The sequence below is a fragment of the Neophocaena asiaeorientalis genome, unplaced genomic scaffold (genome assembly GCF_003031525.2).
Source record: "Neophocaena asiaeorientalis asiaeorientalis breed wild unplaced genomic scaffold, Neophocaena_asiaeorientalis_V1.1 scaffold348, whole genome shotgun sequence".
In the NCBI taxonomy this organism is placed as follows: Eukaryota; Metazoa; Chordata; class Mammalia; order Artiodactyla; family Phocoenidae; genus Neophocaena; species Neophocaena asiaeorientalis.
This window is the reverse complement of record NW_020172672.1, coordinates 2,663,833-2,687,824: the sequence shown is the minus strand read 5'-3', so window position 1 is coordinate 2,687,824 and position 23,992 is coordinate 2,663,833.

Genomic DNA, 23,992 nt, shown 5'->3' with positions numbered 1-23,992 from the left:
GCTCGGGAGAAGTGCGAGCGGACGCGGACGCGGGCCCGGGCACGGGCCCGGGGGCGGGGCTGCTGAGGTTCCGGGGATAGCGAGTCGAGGCTGTGGTAGACCCCACTGCGCTCCCGGTACCTGAAGCTGGCAAGTTCCTTCACCAGTCCAGAAACCGGGTCTTCCACCCCCCGAAACCTTGTCAGCATCCTGGCTGACGAATTACGATATTTATTAAAGGCCCAGGAACAATGAGGCTCATATCTGAGATACTCCTTGAAGGCCGGAAAGAATTAGGTACAGCTGATGACGGTTGAAAACTCACTAACGCACCCACTTTGAGCAACAACTGTGTTGGTCCATAAAGTGAGCTGGAGGCCCTTGACTGAGAAGAATAACCACGGCCAGGATTGGACAGATTTACTACTTCCAAAGACAGATAAATTAACAGAAGTTGCAAGAGGTGTAAAGGTATGGGGTGGACAGTTTGATCATTGTACACGGTGATTTTATTTTTTAACGTGCTGTGACTTGTAGCCATTTTTATTAATGGGCCGATTTAAACAGGGTTGAAAGATTAACAGCGTCTCCACCCCAAGTCACAACAGGGTCTCGTACTTTTCTTTTTATAGCTGTAAAGTCTGGGAATCATTCTTGGCTCTGTGTAATGTTTATATGGCATGTCTGATCTCATTGAATAAAATTTTTTTTAAAAAAGAGTTTGAAGTTTGAGTTTATGATAGCAATAAATGTACTCTCTATTCCTGGATTAAAGTTGCTATAATTAATGAGAAAAGCAAGAGAGCCAAAAGAAATCCGTGGTGGCGTTTTAAGAAGAATATTGAAAAACAATTGCAATACCTCCCAGAGTCACACCACTTTACAGTTCAAACATTTCCACGCCCATTTCATTTGACCTTCACAATACTCCTGTAAGGGCAGCATACAGGCTAGCCTTACTTTATGAATTAGGAAACCCAAGCACAAAGAAACTAAGTGATTGCCCAAGTAGTTCTCAGAAGTGGTTGAAAGACCTCTAGAACCAGCAGTCATCCTAACTGCATGGACTGAACTTTGGAAGTTTATTTCTCAGCACTCTCCACCTTATCCATTCAGATAAGAGTTTGAAGTGGTCAATAACTGCTCAGTTTCTGGTCACCTGTGGCCAGTTTAAACGTATGGCCAGTTGTTCTCAAAGTGTCATCCCAGGACCAGCTGTGTCAACATTGCCTGAGAACTTGTTAGAAACACAAATTTTTAGGGTTTCCCTGGTGGTCCAGTGGTTAAGACTCTGTGCTCCCAATGCAAGCAGCCAGGTGTTCGAACCCCTAGTCAGGGAATTAGATCCTGCATACTGCAAGTAAGAGTCCCAGTGCAGCCAAATAAATAAATATTTTTTTTAAAAGAATAGTTTATTTTAAAAAAAGAAATGCACATTCTCAGGCATCCAGAGAAACTCTGGGTGTGAAACCTAGCTATCTATTTTAACGAACCCTCTGGAAGATTTTAATATACCTTAAAATTTGAAACTACCAATGTAGAATACCATCCCCAGCCTTGATTTGTTCGTTTCCTTATAAGCACAAAGCCATGAATTTCCAATAACATGAAATTGAGAGACGTGAATGAACGTGAATGAACACTGGCTAAAATGTACTTTAAAATATATTAGTATGTCTAAAAGCAAAATTAAGGTTAAATATGCAATTTTACAATTAAGAGAGTGGCCTTGAGCCTTTGTCACAGACACAAGGTATTGTCAAGTGTTCATTTGTTTCTCCTGAAGAAGACAGGAAAGCTCTCTAAGCAGCTTTTGGAAGTGATCCCAAGCTTTTCCAACACAAAGGAAGATGTAAACAAGGATAAAATTCCAATACCACATCAGTTTCCACTCCAGCAAATATCTGCTGTAGTTTAATGTAAAAGGATTAACTGTAATTGGGGTGAGGTAGACTGGAAGAAGTGGAGACCAGAACTAGATACATCCATGGAATTGGAGGCAGACCCATCTGTCGTGACGAGTGTGCAGCCAGAAGACAGTATTTGGAGGGTATGTAACCGGCAGCAACCAGGAAGGCAGCCAGGATAGGCTTGTTCAACACAGAGGATGCGAGTGTGGTAAGCCAATGGGCAGCGGCTACGCAGCCTTGGGAAATCCAGGAGCAGACAGAAATTGGGAAATCATGGCAAACTTTAAGGAAATGTGTTGCTTATAGCAAGGCCCCAGCCTCAGTACTGTCTTCCAGGTCTGGATTTCTCTCCCTTTGGGGAACTGATGAAAACAAGTAGAATTCAGGTCCTTGAGAGGAGGTACTGGGCAAGTTTGGAGGACAAGGACTTGGGCTCAAGGCAACAAGACAAGTATCCAAAGCCCAGATCTGGCAGACAGAGGGAGACTTAGAAACAAAGGAGGCACTTAATACCTAGAACTGAGACTGCATTTCACACTGACCATGGTTACTTCATGCTGAGGTCCCAGAGTATTAATATGGAACTCTAATTCCCCTCCACTATGGCTGGGTTTGATCCAAGAGCCTAGAAGTGGGAGTCACATGGCACCAGCCACTGAGTAAAAAGGGGTCAGCAGGAGGAACAAATCCAAGAGATAGAAAAGACACTTATAGACTTCATCTTCGAGCTCTGGACTGGAAAAGCATTTTAGAAAAATGCTAATTAACTGACTTAGGGAGTTAGCCATTGAAAGAATTCAGTGAAATGGATGACCTTTCCCAGAGACGGACTCCGTCTTTGGGGTGAGGGTGGGAGGCGAGAGAATCCTGCAGTGCTTTTTATCTGTAGCTTTCAAAATATTTATGAATGTTGCCACAACAAGCTTCCTATTTTAAAAACAGGAAGCCGAGGTGCAGAAAGGTATCATACCCATAAAGTACAAAAGCAGGACAAAAACTGAGGAATCTAATTTGCTAAATGTTAACCCTCTTAGCCATGCATAAAAGCCATTAATAATGTGACACTTAGCCTGTCAAAGTTAGCAGCAATGACTTACTGCCAAACCACCACCTGACATGTGTTCATCTTTCAGCTAATTCTATTAAAACTGTACTTCTTGACCAGGCCCCTTGAGGACTCAGAAGGCTCTGACAGTGGATGCTCTCTCCTGCCTGAAAGGGACAAAGCTGAGTGTGCAAAACCTTCTAATAACCCCCACCCAAGCCCACCTCAAAGCAGAGGCATACAGACTGCAGCTCTGGTCAGTTTATGCGGTAGCAATGATCCACTTAGACATCATAGCCTCATGTCCTGCCTGCAACCTAAATGTAGCAGGTATCCATGTCTTTCTCTACACACATGCCCCCCAGACCAGCCCTTATTTATTTCTCTTGGTGAAACCAACATTTTCCCACTCTCTCAGGCTTAGAACCTCATACGCCCTCCTCCATGTCTAGCTTCCTAGGCTTTCTCTGGCTCAATCCTTCCTTTACACTGCCAGATCAATCAATCTGGTGACAGCTCTCATAAACTCAGACCACATAGCCTCCTGTTGCCTCCAATCTCTCTTCAAAACCATTTTGCATTCCACCAACAAATTAATCTCCCCAATCCACTTTGCCCATGCCCCTCCTTTTCTCAGAAGCTTTCAATTCCCTTCTGGTGCCTAGAGTACTAAAGACACACTCCTTAGCCAAGCATTCGAGGTCCCCTACAACCTGAATCACTGTTTTCTCTAACTTAGCTCCCGTTATTTCCTAACATAAAACCTTTTAACATGAGTATCAGCATACACATTTATTTATTTTTATTTATCAGCCCATTGATTTACCAGTTTCTGCCTCTATACTGTTACTGATGCCATGTGCCTTACCTAGAAAACCTTACTCCTCCATCTGTCTACTAAGATTCATTATGACTATTTCAAACCCGTTCATCTATTTTTTGAATAGCCTAGAGTACTCATATGTTCCATTCTTTTGGCACCTAAATGTGTACTTCTTTATATCCCTCCAACTAAACTGTACATTCCTTGAGGGCAGGGCACTTCTCAGCCTGTCACACAATGCCTAGTAGCAAGCTGTTAAGATCAATTGACAGTCAATGTAAGTTGAATAAATAAAGCAACACAGAAAGCAATGACTTTTCAATTAAAGATTTTAATCTGTTTTAGCTTTTAGTTGATAACTCTTCAACAGTCAAAAGCATTTCACCAGCATAGAAGAAATAGGGAATAAAGGTGAAGAAATTTGGAAGAGACGGGAAGTGCCCTAGAAATCTTCCCTGATTCTCTTTTTAGTCGTTAGCTATATACCACTTTATAACACATCAGGAAAATGAAAGTCAAAGGGTGGCTGGGGCGGGGGTTGGAGGAGTGTGGAACTTCCCAAGTCTTACATAATACAATTGTAAAATACCACTATCTGGATATGGAGCTAAATATCAATAAGTAAAATAAGAGCAGCTGGGCTTCCATGGTGGCACAGTGGTTAAGAATCCGCCTGCCAATGCAGGGGACACGGGTTCGAGCCCTGGTCCAGAAGGATCCCACATGCCACGGAGCAACTAAGCCCGTGAGCAACAACTACTGAGTCTGCGTGCTACAACTACTGAAGCCCACGCCTAGAGCCCATGCTCCACAACAAGAGAAGCCACCGCAATGAGAAGCCTGCGCACCGCAACGAAGAGTAGTCTCTGCTCGCCACAACTGGAGAAAGCCCATGCACAGCAGCGAAGACCCAACACAGCCAAAAATAAATAAATAAAATAAAAAAGGAACAGTAAGGTATTAAAAAAAATTTTTTTTAATAAAAAAATAAGAGCAGCTCATCCTTCTTGGAAATCTCATCTCAATCTACTCTGTTGTTTTTTTAAAATGTCAATTCCATAAGATGAGTACTTTAGACATGTTTTAATTGACACTAACTAGTTCAGTAACTCACTATAGTTTTGCGTCATCCTAAGGGTATCTTCTGATGTATATTTAAAAATGCAATTCACTTTTCTTAAACTCACACACAACACTTTTGGGGCAAGGCAATGAAAGGAAAGGGGAAGTGTATAGGATATTGCAAAACTCCCCAAATACTGGGAATCCCTGAATTATAAACAAAATACCCATGCATTATTCCCCATCTTTTGACCTTAAAGGATTCTTCTACGTCAGATGTCTGATGTGTTTAGCTACACCATATTAAGAAGCTTGTTTACCATTCTGATTCAGCCAGGGTAGCATAATTCCAGCAGGACCTATTGGGCCAACTGATGAAGCTGGGTGATTCCCTGAAAAGCTCACTTGATTAGTAGTTACCAGTGTCATCGAGAGCATCTGCCTGAAGTTATGCAGAAATGAGAAAGGTGTCACCTCTGGAGGCTGGATATCTGGTTTCCCTGGCAGGGAGCACCAAGAACATGCCTTGGTCGGAAGTAGTGTTTGGTAGTGGAAAGATAATGAGGTGTGGAATCAGATAAACTTGTGTTTCAGTCCAGGGTCTGCTACTTCCTAAATTAGTCCTAGACCCAAGTCAAAAAATCCAAGCAGAATTCAAGAATCCTGAGGAATTCAATGTTGTAGACTCATTGCATTTAGTTTTGAGTGCTGTGGCTTTTTTCTAATGGCAAAAATGAATATCCCAATGATGTAATAAAAAGATCTTTCCTTTGGAGATTTTTCACAGCTTTCTTTATGGAAACCTTGACAGCACATGGGAATGTATTTCTTATTAGTTTTGTTTGTTCATGTGGTTTGACTTGGTTTGGTTTGGTTTTGGTTTTGGTTTTGATTTTTGCTTTTGCTTTGCTTATCGTCACTGGGATTCAGCAAGTGTTGATATACATAAGCCTTTTCTAATTATGCACAAAGAGTATATTTTGCATCTATGTCCCAGGGGAGTGAAATAGTCGGGATAAAATCTCTCAAAAAAAAATCAGTAGAGATCACTATGCAAAGTGAAACCTCCCTGTTTTTCTAGTTTTCTCACTGTCTTTCTCTAAGTATTTCCATCTTTTAAACTCATTATGCTCTCAAGTCCTGTGACAAGTGTTTTTCAATGTGTAGTCCATGAAACACCCAAATCACAATGTTCTATTAAAAACATAGACTTCCAAGTTATGGCACGTCTATACGTAGGGTGTTGAAAAACTCCTCCAGTGTTGGGAATCCCTGAATTAGAGAATTAATGTATACACCCATTGTTTTCCATCTTTTGATATTAAAAAATAGAATTCCAAGCAGCCAATAGAATATTAAAGTAGCTTTTTTTTAAAAATTTTATTTATTTATTTTTTTGGCTGCACTGGGTCTTCATTGCTGTGCACGGGTTTTCTCTAGTTGCAGTAAGCAGGGGCTACTCTTCGTTGTGGTGTGCGGGCTTCTCCTTGCGGTGGCTCCTCTTTGTTGCCGAGCATAGGCTATAGGTACAGGTGCTTCAGTAGTTGTGGCATGCGGGCTCAGTAGTTGTGGCTCATGGGCTCTAGAGCTCAGGCTCAGTAGTTGTGGTGCATGGGCCCTAGAGAGAGCAGGCTTCGTTAGTTGTGGCACATGGGCTTTGTTGCTCCGCGGCATGTGGGATCCTCCCGGACCAGAGATCGAACCCGTGTCCCCTGCATTGGCAGGCAGATTCTTAACCACCGCACCACCAGGGAAGTCCAGAATATTTATATAGCTTTTAATGAACCGACATGGATTGATCTTTAAGATACATAGTTAAGTGCAATTAAAAAGTGTGGAACAGAGCTTCCCTGGTGGTGCAGTGGTTAAGAATCCGTCTGCCAGTGCAGGGGACACAGGCTCGAGCCCTGGTCCGGGAAGATCCCACATGCTGCAGAGCAACTAAGCCCGTGCGCCACAACTACTGAGCCTGCGCTGTAGAACCCATGCACCCCAACCACTGAAGCCCGCGTGCCACAACTACTGAAGCCTGCGTGCCTAGGGCCCGTGCTCTGCAACAAGAGAAGCCACTGAAATAAGCTGCACACCGCAACGAAGACTCGCCGCTGCTAAAGAAAGACCGCGCCAGCAACGAAGACCCAACACAGCCAAAAATAAATAAATAACTAAATAAATTTAAGGGAAAAAAAAAGTGTGGAACAGCACGTATAATATGTTATCGTTTGTCATATATATGTTATACATATATATATTATGTATATATATATTTTATATATATATATAAAGAATAAGATTATGTATTGAACATCCCTAATAGGACATCTGAGAAAATGACAGCAGAAGTTACCATAGGAGTGAGACACTTACTTTTCATTGTATGTCTTCTGTACTTTCTGAATTTTATGTCATTCACATATTAACCATTTTTGAAAAACAATTAATAACTTGGAAAAATAATGCAGATCCCTAGGCTCTACTCAAGACTTACTAAATTGAAATCTCTGACATGGGGCCCAGACATCTGCATTTTTGATAAGCTCCCTATTCTTCTGCAAACTGGTATTGAGAACCACTGTTTCTGACCTTTCCTTTTAAAAAATTTCTTCCTTCTGTTCTTTCTCCTGACCCCTCTACCACCACACCCATAACCACTTCTCCTCCCCTAACTTCCGTCTAGTTTAGGTCTCGTGGTTTTGCAATTCAATTATTCCATGGCTAGTGCCTTTTCACTCCTTTACCTCCCACCCTGGCCATCAACCAAAACCTAACACTGGACCTATCTTCCTTTACTGCCCCTAGATTCCAAGTCCTAATCTCAGCTGCTACCTGGATTCTTCCTGGCAGTTCTTTGGTTCTTATTCAGTACCTGTTGCATCCCTCTTAATGACTTAAAAATAATCTCACCAATATTCTCAAGACATCTATATCATTCTCACTCCCATAAGCACAAAGAAAACAGGACATAGGACTATAATCTCTCAATTTCCTGCCCTTCTACTTCTAAATTTATCTACACATGAGTGCGTCTTTTTTTTTCTTCTCTTAGTGGAAGAGGTGTCGTTGGGTGTAAGGAAATGGTTCCACCCATGCTCTGCGCCCCATCTCCTGCACTCTCTAACCCATACTGTTAACCTGGGTCCCTTAGGCACTGCAAGCATTCTCTTTCCACTGGCACTTTCCTTGAGCCTATAAGCAGGTCCTCTCGTCCCTAAGCCTTCTGACTACTCCAGCTTCCACCCTCATTCTCCTCTCCTTCACGGCCAAGTCTCTTAAGGGTGAAACAATGTTCCTCATCTTTCTCAAACTTAACTCTCATCACTGCTCTTGCCCAAATTGCCAGTGATTTCCTAGTTGCAGAGTCCGACAGGCACTTTTCAGTCTCTATCTTAGGTAATATTTTTGCTTCTGGATCATTGCGTCCTCTTCCTGGTCTCCTCTTAGCTCCCTGATCACCCTAGTCTCAAGTGTCCTTTATGGAGATCTCATCTCCCTTCTACTCTTCAAAGGTGGCCAGTGGATTAATACAGAAAAAAACCTCTTATCATCTACCTCTGGAATTCTCCCTAGTCCAGAAGATGCTAAAGCCTCCCAATCTCAATTGTATAATGACCCTTGGCCTGTGGCAATTACCAGAAAATGAAAACAAACTCCATATGAGGGGTGACCAGAAATATGACATCTCAGAAGTATTTGTGAAAATCATTGTCTCAAGAAGAGAAAAATGAACTCTGCTTCAAATAGTACAGCTGTAATCTAAATTTGCTTTCTCCATTTTGTTTATTTTAAATCCCTCACTCCTAACAGCCTCAGGTTTACAAGGAATTCTTAAACTTCCTAATCTCTAATTTAGGAAGAGCTTTTTTAAAAAAAAGATATATGTATATATTTTTAATGAATTTATTTATTTATTTTTGGCTGTGTTGGGTCTTCGTTTCTGTGCGAGGGATTTCTCTAGTTGCGGTGAGCAGGGACCACTCTTCATCACGGTGCGCGGGCCTCTCACTGTCGCGGCCTTCTCTCGTTGTGGAGCACAAGCTCCAGACACACAGGCTCAGTAGCTGTGATGCGCGGGCTTAGTTGCTCCGCGGCATGTGGGATTTTCCTAGACCAGGGCTCGAACCCATGTCCCCTGCATTGGCAGGCGGATTCTCAACCACTGCGCCACCAGGGAAGCCCTATGAAGAGCTTTTTAAAAGATTTATTTATTTACTTTTTTGGCCTTCAGGCTTGTATTTGAAAACCTGACATTATCTTATTGGGGGTTTGCTTGGCCCAGCCTCTCTACCATTCTGTTTCCAAGGTGCCTTTTGGACTGGTATGTAGTTTTTCATCATAAAAATAATATATTCACATTTTTTAATCTGAGAAAATATAGAAAAGGGAGATAAAACTTTGTGAGCCCCCACTGGGTCATAACCACTGTAAATGTTTGGTATCTTTCTGCTCAGTGTCTCCACCCCTTCCCCCCAACTTATTTCTGTACCATATTCTAATTGGAGTTCAGAGCCTGATTTGGAAAGATTTATGTCAACACATGCCATGTACCTTGGCAGTTTGCTAAGTCTGAGAAAATTCAGAAGGCATTTTTTTCCTTCTGACTTACCCATGTGTTTCCCTTCGATGCTTGGAAACATATTCCTCTGTGCAATCTGGGTATTATTAGCCTATGGCTTCAAGTACAGAAAATTCAATTCAAACTCACATAAACAGTAAGGAAAAGTATTGCTTCATAGAACTGCAAGTCCAGGGGGTAGGGCAGTCTTCAGAGAGTTTAATTAGTGGCTCTGGATCTATTTTTCTGCAGTATCCTGAGATGACTCCTCTGTGTGTTGGCTTTGACCTTGGACCACTCCCTTCACAGACGCAAAATGGCTGTAGCAGTTACTGGTTCCATATAGAAATGCCATCGACTTGGGCGAGGTTCTCCTAAGACCAAGGAAACTTCTTTCCCAGGAGCCTCTAGCATTTTTGAATCAATCCCTGTTCTCAGGGCAATGCCACACACTGACTTTGGCCATGGTTCCTGAACCAATTACTGGCCATGGGAATAGAAGTACACTTAGACCAGGCAGCCCCAGATGTGGACTGAGACACAGGGGGTATGTTTGGAGGAGCAGGTGCCTAAATAAAACTGGATTATGTTAAGGATCAAAGAGGAGGATTAGAGGTGGAATAGACAGACAAGCATACGTGTGTTTAGAAACCTGGCCATTAAATTATTTATTACTAAAATTGATTTTATTTAATGCATTAATTAACTGACTTATTTACAAATTTTGGCTTATTATTATTTCATTTTTTAAAGTTTTAATAGATGATACCTTCATATAGTTGAATATCCAAAAAGAACCAACCAAACAAACAAAAGGATATACAGTGAAACATCCTTTCTACTGCTCTACAGAGATATTTTATGTATATACAAGGAAAAAATATATATACATAGATAGTCATATCAACTCTCTTTTTGTACACAAAGTATAACGTTGTACACACCCTTCTGCACCTTGCTTTTTTCACCTAACAATATATATTGGAGATTACTGTATCAGCACATAAAGAGCTTCATCATTCTTTTTTCACTGCATCGTATTATACTGTATATAATTATATATTATATTATATGAGTGTGCCACAATTAATTTAATGCCTAGGGATGGGCATTTAGGTAGCTAATAATGTTCTGCTTTTAAAACATGGCTATAATGGTTAATATTGCATATATCGGGCTGGCCAAAAAGTTCGTTCGGGGTTTTCCACAACGTACCAAAACCCGAACGAACTTTTTGGCCAACACAATGTTTCATTTTGCACATTTGGGGACTACCTAAGGCATAGAAACGTAAAAGAGGAGTTAATACCAATTGCTCTACCCACCTGTTGCACCAGCTTACACTCCCATAGCAGGGTATGAAAGTGACTGTTTCAGAACACCCTCGTCAGCAGAAATTGGTATCAGGCTTTTGGGTCTTCGCTGATTTGATCATTGAAAATGGATATCTCAGTGTAATTTAAAAGTTATTCTATTGTGAGTGAGGCTGAATCACTTTCATTTGTGCTTTCTCTTCCAGGCCCTGCCTGTTCATATTCTTTGCCCATTTTCCTGTCGCACTATTGGTCTTTTCCTTTCTGATTTGTACGAGTTCACCGGCTAAGGAAAATTAGTCTTTGGTCTGTAATAGAGCTGCAAATATTTCCATCCCAGTTTTTCATTTGTCTTTCAAATTTGCCTATGGTTTTTCTATGCAGAAAATTTTTATTTTATGATATTGACTATATAAGCTTTTCTTTTATGGTTTTGGATTTAGTGTCATAATGAGATAGGCCTTCCCCACTCTATGGTGAAAAACTCTCTTTTACCTTCTTCTAAAAGAGAAGATGGTTTCATTTTAGACATTTAAATATTGTATCTACTTAGAATTTATCCTGGTCAGGTGCGAGAAATCAATCTAACTTTGATTTTTTTCCCATTTGACTTTAATTTTATGCTATTTAATAATGATATCCCTTCTTGCTTTGTGACGTTCAAGGTAGTCCCAATATTCTCTATAAATATTTAAAAATCTAAGTTTTCATTGACTTTAATTAGCAAAACAATGGCCCAGAGAGTTTCTGTAACTCACCCTAGGCCATGGTATATTTTGGAGGTTGGGGAGATCACGGGATGAAAAGGTCTTAAAATCATTTGAAGAATAATGCTTGTTACGTTTCCATCATCATTGCTATTTGGAAATGTGCTTACTCAGGACACGTACTCGCCATATAAACAACTAAAAACAATAAAGTCTGACAAGTGATTTAAGTCACTTAAGACTGGCACATTTAATGTTCTACCTAATAATTTAGGCTCTTTTTAGACATATGAGTAATCTCCTAGAGGATCAGGACAGATAGCTGGCTCCTGTATGCATTCTGAGATGCTGCTGAGCCCCCAGACTCTTAATCAAGAGGCAGAACACCTCGGGGTCTGAAGCCCCCTCCAACGCTACCCATGAAGAGGGGAGCCCAGAAGTAAAGACAGAACAGAGACACATCTTGGTTCCTTAAGCTGTGGATTTTGACAGAGGGACTGGCCAAACTCAGATAACCAGGGACACTCTACTTAACTCTCTGTCACTACACAGAGAATGTAATATGCATTGTGATTCTCCAGTTAGATAGAAACTAACATCTATTCACAGCAACAGTGTCACGGTCACTGCTAAGTAAAAATCCTTTGACGAGTATAAACAGACTTCTGCTGTAGCACTGTCACATTGAGTTATAGTTATTTGTTTACTGCTCCATCTTTCCCAGGAAACTGGGTGTTCTCTAAGGGCAGAAGCCCTTTGTCTTCTTGGAACCCCTATAGCTTAGTACACTCAGCCCTTTATAGGAATGTGCTTATTGCACGCTTTCTCTCTTACGTGAGAAGTCTGCTTATATACCCCACTCTTCAATACTCACCGTTTGTTGAGTAGCTTCCCTGTGTCAGCCACTGAACTAAAGTACTTCGCATGCACTAACTTTTTAATTTTCACAACAGCTCTATGAGGTTGGTACTATTATTTTCCCCATTGTAATAGCGAGGAAACTAAGGGACAGATTGGTTAGTAACTTGCCCAAGGTCACACAGACAAAAAATGCTAGTGCCAAGATTCAAAGCCTTGATGGTCTAACTCCAGTGCCCACTGTTCTTAATAGCTACATCACATCGTTTCTCCCCAGTCTGTTGGAAAGCGAAGAAAAAAAAATTCTAGTAAAACAGTACTTACTGACTTCCCTGATGGCACAGTGGTTAAGAATCCACCTGCCAGTGCAGGGGGACATGGGTTTGAGCCCTGGTCCTGGAAGATCCCACATGCTGCGAAGCAACTAAGCCCTTGCACTGCAACTACTGAGCCTGCGCTCTAGAGCCTGTGACCCACAACTACTGAAGCCCGTGCACCTAGAGCCTGTGCTCCGCAACAAAGAGAAGGCACCTCAATGAGAAGCCCATGCACCGCAAGAAAGAGTAGCCCCTGCTCGTCGCAACTAGAGAAAGCCCACGCTCCGCAAGTAGAGAAAGCCCGCGTGAGCAGCAAAGACCCAGTGCAGCCAATACTAAAATAACTAAATTAATTAAATAATAAAAAAACAGTACTTACAATTTTGCCTTCAGCCCATGGGATATGGGTTTTTTATGATTGCTGTTATTTGTCTAGGAAAATGCTTTGATGTTCTTAATTGATTGATCCCACTTCCACCTGACCCAGGGCAAGAGAAGAAGTGAAACAAAGAAGGCCAAATTACTTTGTATACTAAAGAAATAGAAATCTGTGAGTTTTTAGCTGGCCGCTCAAGAGACAGCATATGGCACCTGAAAGAGATGAGCGGGGCATGAGAGAGTGACATCTGGATGGGATAGTGAAACCCTATGTAAGATCATGGCCAGGAGGAAATTTCATGTGGTGAGGAAGACCTGAGAAATGTACAAATAACCCTGAACCATCAGCAATAGTTTGCAACTTACAATAAGCACATGTAAGAGGTGTTTTGTCAGGATTTGCAGAAAGCGAGAAAGAGGAATGGGCCTGGGGAGGCAGGCAGCAGATGCAGGAGTTGAAAGCAACAGTTTGGAACAGGTAGTAGCAGTGAAAAAAAGCAAATAGCATCAACAGCCCACTGCTAAAATCAAAGCCACCCAGAAACCCACAGAAAATACTGAGGGTGACTTTCCACCCGTAATCTGGAGGCTTGAGCAAAACTGACGCCCGAAAGCTGAAGGACATAGAGATGGCTGAGTTCTAATAACAAATTTTCTCCCCTTCTATGATTGAACCTGATTGCATTTGCTCAGCTACATCACATAAAAATTTTTATCAACGTGTTTATCCTTTTTGTGTCAGTGTAGATCAGAGTCTGAGCCTCGGCCCTCTTGATACTTTGGGATGAATAATTTTTTGTTATGAGGGAGCTGTCTTGTAAGATGTTTAGCAGCATCTCTAGAGGCCAGTAGCAGTAGCAAACCAGCCTCCAGTCGTGACAATAAAAAATGTCTCCAGACTTGCCAAGTGTTCTGGCGGGGGGTGGGGGGGAGGGGAGCAGAAATCACAACATTTTGTGTAAAAATGGCTCCCAAACATATTTTGAGTGTTTCTACTAAGTCACACTAAGTGGTACCGCTTCTGAACATCTGCAGAGTGGCCAAGAGTGATGCTGCAGCGAGTTCCCAGGTCTTCAAGAATATTTATATTGTATTTGTGTAATAATAGCATTTACAGTCTTCTATGGCCTACATTACAAAGTGATAATATTGCCATTAATAGAACACTGTAGTTTTAACGTTATGTACAAATAGAAATTAAGAGTTGGTTATACAAGTTTTCCCTCTAAGCAAAAGTCCATTTACCTTAGTATGTGCCTGGGATGGGTACCCAGCATTGATACAGAGTAGTAGCTCCCAGGAACCGGACTGTGTACTGCCAGAGTCAAATCTGTTGGGAAGGCTGCATGATGAGCTCCAGTGATTCCCCACCTGTGTCTTCTGGAGATGTTCAAGATGGATGACATTCACATAAGCAGCACACTTTTGTAGGAGAACCCAGATTCAAACTTTGGTGAAAACCAGTGTTCTGCAGGGAAGTGAAGCATGGCAATAACTTATAATCATGACAACTATCGTTGTCTCTACCAGCCATGGTCCTTCAGCACTATTGCACAGATAAAACTGACGTGTGTGGTTCCCCAGGGAGCTTGCTGCAATTTGACCCATTCTCCTTGCTCCAAAAGCACATCTGAATACAAGAAAGTGAGAGAGACATCACCTACTCTGATTTATGATTCTGAAATATATCACCACTACACCTGAAACTAACATAATGTCGTACCAATTTTACCTCAATTTAAATCAATCCATCAATCACCATCAAATCTAATTGTTTTGTTAATGACAAATTATCGTGTGACATCTCACAACTGATTGCCACACAGTGGACTAGAACCTCTGGTTCACTGGGAAGGATGTGGGATTGAGATTCAGACAGTCTGGGTTCATTTCTGGATTGCAATTTACTGACTTTTGCTTAAGAAAGGGAGTCCCTTTGCACATCTGTAGAATGCACAATAAAATAACCTCTTTTTCTCAGGCTTGTTGAGAGGATTAAATGAGGTTTGAAACAATCTGCTGTAAACTGCTGAACAAGTGTCAATCACTGTCATTACCTCCCAGAACCACCGGCACCTTGCACAGGTCTCCCAGTCCAGCCCTGTAGGGTGCCTGGCTCTTTCCCGCTACAAGCCCACAGAAAAAGCCTCCTCAGTGGTGTGGCACATATGTTATCTTCTGAAGGTGAAAAAGTTGCTACATTGGGGTGAGTTGAAATACTAATCCAACCCAAGTGTCAGGTCTGCTTAAGCAGCTGCTAACGGAAAGGAATTATCCCAGCTCCTATTTCTCATTGCTCCTGAGGATTCAAACAGCAGCTGAGAGCTGAGATTCTCTACCAGCAGTTCCTTTCTCAGCGTTATAGGCTAGGTCAGTGTCCTGGGATCTGACATTAACAATTAGGAATTTCTTAAGCAGCAGCAGACTGGGAAAGGCAACTGTCAGTGCTAAACAAATATGTTGAAACTCATTTTTTTTTTTTTTGGTGGTACGCGGGCCTCTCACTGTTGTGGCCTCTCCCGTTGTGGAGCGCGGGCTCGGGACGCGCAGGCTCAGCGGCCATGGCTTACGGGCCCAGCCACTCCGTGGCATGTGGGATCTTCCCGGACCCGGAACACGAACCCCTGTCCCCTGCATCATCGGCAGATGGACTCTCAACCACGGCGCCACCAGGGAAGCCCTTGAAACTCATTTTTTTTTACAGTAAAAGTCACAGCGATAGACAAATATGCTGAGTTGGTTCATTCTTCTCAATATAGAGCATTCACCTTGCAGGTGACTCATTCCGATGATGCTAAACAGGTGACCTATTCTGTCAGCAATGGGATCCAGAGTTTTTGGAACATAGTGTGTCTCATTATGTCATCTAGCGGGAAGAAAACGTTGACTCAGGCTCTAAGATCCCAAGAGTTTTAATCAACAGGAAAATTTGATTCAATCATACTCATTAAACAAATGGAAAGGAACCAGGAATCAGAGTGATAAGTAAGGTTGGGGAGCCCAGGCAGGAAGCATGTAGGAAAATGCCCTGCAGGCTTGTGATGGGCACTGTTGCAAGTCAAGGCTGGATTGGCTAAGAGACTGAAACAGATTCTTGGCCACAACTACAGAACCTGGGAGCTACCTGCACTGTCATTCTCAACATGTTCCTCTCTTATCAAGCAAACTCCACTTCCTTTCTTTACCTTCCGCTTTCCAGGTACTCATCCATCAGCTGTTCCACCAGTGGCTGCCCTTGCAGGAAAGAGTCTTAACTATTCTTACCTGGGTAAGAACAGGATGAGGACTATATCTCAGGATATTTTTTACCCTCCTCTCTCCACCCCCGTGAACATCTCCTACTCCCAATGCCCAGAATCTGCTCCTCTTTGCTTAAAACTTCAAACCATCCCCCATGGCCCACCAATTCTATGAGACTTTCCTTGACGTCACTCCCTGGCACATACTAATTGTTTCTTTTTTTGTAACACCTGCAACTTGTACATAACGCAGTTAAGGGACATCCAGACATATTTTTCTCTGTTTCATGTGTGCTGACCTTTTCTTCCCAAATAAATTATAAACCCCTGACGACAGGAACCACATTTTAAACTTCTTGAAATGGCATGCCTAATTCTGTGATTTGCCCGTTAGTCCAGATGAGGCCCTCGAGATCTCTACGGTCTGGGAGAATTTAAGGAGACCTAAGCTGGTTTCTCTAGAGAAGAGCATCAAATCAGCCTTGCTGTGGGGTCTACACAAACCTTTTCCCACATCCTAGTTTCATGCCTGGGGATCAAGTCCCTAGCAACGTGAATCTGGGTCCCTTTTCCAGGATCCTTGTTCTATCCCATTTGTTCTGGATTGGGTGCTGGGCCCTTGTTCTTTTCAGTCCTCCCAAATCCTGCCTCTGAACCACACTCTGCAAGAATCAGTTCCAGCAACCCATTATCCACAGCAGCTAGTTTGGATTTCAGGCTGCCCAGACCTCTCTACCATGTGGGTTATGCTCCAGTCACATATAGTTCATCTCTTCCCCTTCCTGGCACTGTCAGCCAGCCAGCTTCTCAGTCTGACTCTGCCAAGACCTTCTGGGAATGTCTGCCGTGCTCCAGGGCTTCTGGCTGACCTGTGTGTCCTTTCCACTCTGCCATCAACTAAGCCATCATCCTGAAATTAAAAAAAAAAAACATCACCTCTAAGTTGGAGACAAGCATGCACACACACACACACACACACACACACACAAATTCATTTATCAGTCGAGAAGATTTCTGTTACCTTCCTAAATTTCTACTCTCCCTTTTCGGGCAATTATCATCATTTCTAAGTCTGCCAATGTCCACCTTGGAATTTTCTTTAAATCAAAGGGGCCTTTAGAGATCACTCATTCCAACTCCCTTATTTTATTTCTAGTCTCTATTTTGCTACCCTACATTTATGCCTCCATTTAGAAGCCAGTGGCAGAGAACTCTGCTAATGATAACGTTAGTGAGGAATTCTCCTTGTCTGTCAGCAAACTGCCACAGTGTTAGAAGACTTCATAGAAGGTCTCAACTTGGGAATCAGTTACCATCAAAATGTGTTTATCCATTGCTGAGATGAGATCATTTCCTTCTCAGCCCCAGAAAAGAGACACATACACACCGTAAAAGTACACTCCCTCTCTCTCCCTCCCTTTCTCTCTCTCCCTCTGTCTCTCTCTCACTCTTAATGTGATCAGCCAGCTTTCTGTCTGGAACAATCAAAATACCTCCCAGCTGGAATGACAGCGTCATTTTCTTGATGCTAAAATAAGAGAGTGATAAAGCAGGTCTCAGCAGGCACGCAGAAATTTACTGCTTTTATGATTTGTATTTCAAAAATGATGCCATGCAACCAAAAATGCAAAGCAGAGCTTGCTATGTGTTGGCAAAAATATAGTTAAGGGCAGTTACCTCAGCCATGGCTTTCAAGCTCTGGAGGAAGAAACACCACTACCGATTTCCCCTCCTCACCCGAGGTTGCCATGGACACTGGGATTTTCCCGCAGCCATTCCCTCGCTGCGCTCTATGCTGTGAGCGGGCTAAGAAAATTGCAGTATTTCCCACGTGGTGCTCTTGCTATAGCTTTGAAGGTACTAAGGAGAATTGTGTTGGAAAGAGCATCACCAGGATTATGCCCTGCTTAGCCCCACCTCTTGACCGGGGGCAGTCTTTGGCTACACTTTGCAAACCTAAGATCTACAGGGTGTTCATGTTCCTCCCCTCTCTGCTTTGCCTGGAGAGGGAACTCTCCAGACTACAGAAAACCCCTAGGAATTTCCTCCCCCTGCAGGTTTCCAGCAGCTTACTTCCCACTTCTCACTTTGACTTGTCTTCTTTGAGATCCAAGTAAGGAAAACAATCCTGGGTTAACACTTTATGAGCCACGTAACTGTAGGACAGTGCCATTGGGAGGAAAACAAGATAGAACTCAGAAAAGATGGGTTTGAGTCCTGGGACTTCAGTCAGATCTTTGACATCAGGGTATTGCAAACCCTCCTTCTTTAAGATGCAGACACTAATGTTTATTTTATTTTATTTTTTTAACATCATTATTGGAGTATAATTGCTTTACATTGTTGTGTTAGTTTCTGCTGTATAACAAAGTGAATCAGCTCTAGGTATACATATATCCCCATATGCCCTCCCTCTTGCATCTCCCTCCCACCCCCTCTATCCCACCCCTCTAGGTGGTCACAAAGCACCGTGAGCTGATCTCCTTGCAGGCACTAATGTTTAATCAGCTCATGTCATCTAGGGAGCACTCAGGGTTTTTTGAGTAGAAGCTGCTGCCTTCGGGTAAATATCACTCTGTCTGGGGACTTATTCCTGGACATTGGTTATGTGTCAGTGAAAAACTCCAAATGATCTATGTATCAGTTGCTAATTTACACTTTCAGTTTATACAACAAACAAGAAAAGGAGCTTAGCTCAATTTGCTGGAATCTCCACCAAGACAGTTCGTTTCTATTTTGAAACCATTGTTGGTAAATTTTAATAGTAAAGAGAAGAAATGGAAGCAGAAATGAGGCAGTTTATATCGTCTCAATTTCCATGGCTCTAAAATCATCACTCAATCAATACGCAGCTCAACCAGAAAAACCAAAACCTTTGGTTACAGGCAGAATTCTAAGATGTCCTCCGGGATTTCTGGCCCCTGGCATCCTCAAGCCTTCTCCGAGTTCTTCAGTCAAACACTAACCTAGGTGCTGCCGTGCAGGAATTTTACAGGTGTAATTAAGGTCCCAAATCAGTTTCACCTTAAGATAGGGAGATTGTCTGGGTGGTCTTGACCTAATTGCATGGCCCTTTAAATCTGCAACTAGAGGTCAGAGGCAGGAAAAGCCAAAGAGATTTGAAGTATGGGAAAGATTTGACAGAAAGGAGATTCTCCATTGCTGGCTTTGAAGATGGAAGAGCAAGGTGACAAGAAATACAACATTTCCAGGATGGCTGAGAGTGGGCCTCTGGTGACAGCCGACCAGGGAACAGGGACCTCGGTCCTCCAGCTTCAAGGCACTGAGTTCTGTGACCACCAGAATGAACTTGGACAAACCTGAGCTCCAGATGAGAACACAGCCCAGATGACGCCTCGATTCAGCCTTGGGAGACTCTGAGCCAAGTCATGCTCTTCCCAGATGCCTGACACACAAAAACTGTGAGATGATAAATGGGTGTTGTTTAAGGTGCTAAATTTGTGACAATGTGTTACTCAGTGTGAAAAATGAATACACACTCTGAATGGTTTGAAAGCTTCTTATCCAAGACCAAAATCCAAACTCCTCAGGACAGAAACCTACCAACCCTTGTGAATCAGATCTATCAGGCAAGCCCCTTGCTGCTCCAAGTACGATCCATGGACCAACTGCATACACATAGCCCGGGAGCTAGTTAGAAATGTAGCCTCTCAGACCCCAGCCAGATCTACTGAGTCAAAATCTTCATTTTTTACAAATTCCCTGTGACTCATATGCATATTAAAGTGTGAGGGACACTGGTTAGCATTCTAATTCAGAACTGGAGAAGCAGAATCAGCAAAACCTGAATTCCCAACTTGGCTCAGAGTTTTAATAGCTGTGTGGCCTTGGACAAGTTGATTAACCTCTCTGAGCCTCTATTAATCTATAAAGAGCAAACAATATACCAGCTTCATAGAGCTGTGATGAGGCTTAAATGCGACAGTACATAAAATGCGTTAGCCCAGTGTCTGGCATGCAGTAAGGGTATAATAAATGTTAGTTGTTATTGGATTGGACACTAAGAGTTGAGTGAGTTCAGTGTAAAGGATGAAAACCACATTAGCTGGAAACAATGCAGGATCACTGCAGTGAACGTCCTCCTCTGATGAAATATGCCATCACAGACCCCTCAGAGGCTGCAAAAGGTTATGACCTTGGATTTCTATCGCAATAAGCATCCCCTGACACCAGGCTGGGTCAGCCATGTCCTTCCATCTCGAAAATCATCTCTTGTAACCACCTGTGTCTCCCGTCCCCCTTTTCCTTCTAACCTCCCCTGCCAGCATTAACCTATTAACCTCACGGGGCTCCACCTCACTTAGCTAATGAGATCTGGCCAGAAACCATAGAGACGGTTGTCAGAACCCCCAAGCAAGTGGTATCCTTGGATATCAGTGACAGCTCACCCCACAGAAAAGATGAATAGATATGCTGGCCACAGAGCACAAGCCGTGTGGCTGTTTTAACAAAAATCAAAGGTTCTTTTCATTTTTGCTGGAGGGAATGATGAGAATGGTGATAACAGCACAGAGTATAAGAACAAATGACAAGAACACACCGACAATTACAAATGGCCAATACCTAAGTCAGAGAAGTCATCTGGGATCAGTTCCGGAGAGGCCCGGCTCCCCCTCCTGGCTTCTCTGTTCTTGGCAAACTCGCCTCTCATTTGCTTTATCTTCTCATTCTGAGCCGAAGAAATCTCTATGGTTCCATATAAATAATGAGGATGATACTGATAATAATAATAGCTCTCATTTGTTGACAGCTCCAAGTGCCAGGCACTTTTCATGAATTATTTATACTCGTTATAACAACTCTGGGAGGTAGACGTTATTATGTTCCTTTTTAGTCAAGGAAATGGAGGCTCAGAGAGGTTAAGTGGCTTGCCCAAGTTTACACAGCAGGTAAATAGTCGCCATTGGATTCAAACCTGGGTCTGCTTGACTCTGAAACCTCTGCTCTCATCACCTTGTCTCTACAACATAGCTCTTGTCCCGATTCCTTGTCTAGGCTCTTGACCGTCTGCCCGAACCCAGTATTTGGGCCTTTGATGCTATTGCCTGGTCAGCCGCTTCTGCTTCTTCTTCTTCTTTTCCTATTTTTGCTGAAGTATAGTTGATTTACAATATTGTTTTAGTTTTAGTTGTACAGCAAAGTGATTCAGTTATACCTATATATATGTACATATCTATATTCTTTTTACGATTTTTTTCCATTATAGTTTATTAGAAGATATTGACTATAGTTCCCTGTGCTATACAGTAAATCCTTGTTGTTTATCTATTTTATACATGGTAGTGTGCGTTTGTTAACCTCATACTCCCAACCGGTTCACTTCTGAATTGCCTTTCTTCTGTGCTTCCCAGATGTGTACCACTTCTGGATCTTGTCTTCTCTACTCAGATACTCACCTGTCTGGCCCTTGGACACATGCAGCCCTCACCTATTTCCTGTTGGTCCACATGGTTCCGATCCAGGGTTTCGTCATCTCACTGCTCCGAAGTGTGCTGGCTGGGCCTGACCAATGAGGGGCTGGCATGACACCCCTACACTCTGGATAACTATCCCTCCATCTAGACCCCACCTCACAAGTAGGGTCTCTTATATCTACTAGCTTGGATCATGACTACAGAAGAGAATTTCCTGGATGTTTCCGGTGTTAAAGTAATTAAACAAAGAGGGCATTAGACCGAAGCGGCTCTAGTGTCTTGGCAGCCCACGCAAGAAAACTAAAACTTAAGCCAGAGTCAATGCACTCATATCCTGCAAAATGAAATTTAAGAACAATCACAAAGAGACACCTAGGCTTTCCCAAAGAAGGTACCTACTTAAGCTATAGCCAAGCAAATAATTTCCTTGCTTTGCTTCCAAGTCCTCTCTATAAAAACCTCTCCCCACCTTCTGTTGGCTGAGTGTCCCTAACCACCTTTGGTTTTGTGTTGCCTGATTCGAATCATTGTATGCTCCAATAAACTCTGAACACTTTAATGTGCTCCAGTTTACCTTTACACAGAGAAGCCACTCCGCCTAGGTTCTGCTCTCTGCTCCTGCTATGCCCTGTCTTGAATACTCAATTTCTTTCTTTTCCAAACCACACTCTATTGCCCAGCTCATACCTGATTCAATTTCCACCCTCCTGCTCACGGAATAACACCTGGACTTGGAATCACAGCCCTTCAGCATTTGCCTCAATGACCCTTTCAAGCTCCAGCTCTGTTTTTCAGCCAGCTGTTCCCTATCCTCTCTCCACGATTTTCTTCTGGGCTTTTACCTCCTGCTCCCACTCTGCCAGGAATGCTTCTATTCTTTGCACTGTTTCTGTATCATCCAAGATCTAACTCAAAATCCGTCTTTAACGAGGTCCTCCTGTATAGCACAGGGAACTATATTCAATATCCTATAATAAACCATACTGGAAAAGAATATGAAAAAGAATATATATGTATAACTGAATCATTTTGCTGTACAGCAGAAATTAACACATTGTAATTCAACTATACTTCAATTAAAAAAAATTTTTTTAATCCATCTTCTCCACAAAAATGGCCCTAATCCCCCCAGCGGAAAACAATCTTTTCCTTTTGTTAATCGGCTGTGGCACTTTATCTGCACTTTAGTGACACTTAACAGTTTTATACATTTTGCCATAGATAATTATATATATAATTTCCTGCCCCTTTCAGACGGTAAGGTCTTTGAGAGCAGAGAGCACTTGATTTTTTTCTTTTGGTAGCCTAACACTACCTAGCAAAATGCTTTGATAAATGCTTGCAGTAAATCTGTTGATCCATCAGCTGGATGGTAGATGGATGGATGCGTGGGAGGATGGGGGGGACATTACAGGCACTGGAACTCCAGCTGAAATTTTCCAGCCAGGCCTCCTTGTCAAGAGAAAGGCTGCACCTGTCAGGTGAGCAGGCTCTCATAATTATGGAAAAGGAAGAATAGCTTGAACAAATGGACCATGCTGGGAGTGAAATCAGGCCATGAGGCTATGCATGGTCACCATTTTTTTTTAATGTTTACAGGCTAGATCAGTAGGATAATTTAAACTACAAGTAACAGAAAAGCCAACTCAACTTCGAATTAGCTCCCATGGTAAAGAAACTTACTGGCACAAGTATAGGAAATCAGAGGTAGGGATAGGGTTAAGGATTGGTGGACCCGGTGGCTCTTTCCATTCCTTTGCTCTCCTATCCCCAGTGCTGACTTTATCCTAAAGTAAGTTTCCCAGTTCTTAGAAAGCTTCTAGTAGTTATGGGCTAATTGCCTCCTTTTTCAAACATTCTGCTAACTTCCGATGGCTCTTTCATTTTCTTTTTGTTCTTTTTAAAAAATATATATTAATAAGTTCATTTTCATTGTCCTCGAGATCTGCCGAACTCTGGATCCAGGCTCAGTCAGTAGGGCTGTGTGGTGCTTTATATGTCTCTGGCTCCTAAATTCCTATTTACCATCTCCAGAAGGCTCAGCTTCTAGAGGAGCTGAAGGTATGTTTAGAAGGGTACATTTCCAGGAAGAGAGAGAGTGATTCGGAGCCCAATCTGATGATATCAGATACGCTGAATTTGTCTCTGTGTTCACTCTTTTCTGGCTCCAGAGAAATAAGACAGTTGCTAGTGAGATTGGTGCCATTTTCTGTAGTTTCTATAACATGAACTCTCTCATCTCTGAGATCTTGTCTCTGGTTTTGTCTTTGTTCTAAGACCTCATCAGGTTCTCCTTTTATCTGGACGTGGAATCTAGATCTTTAATTTTGAAACCAAATTTGTGCTCAGTTCTGGAACCTCAATTTCTTTAACA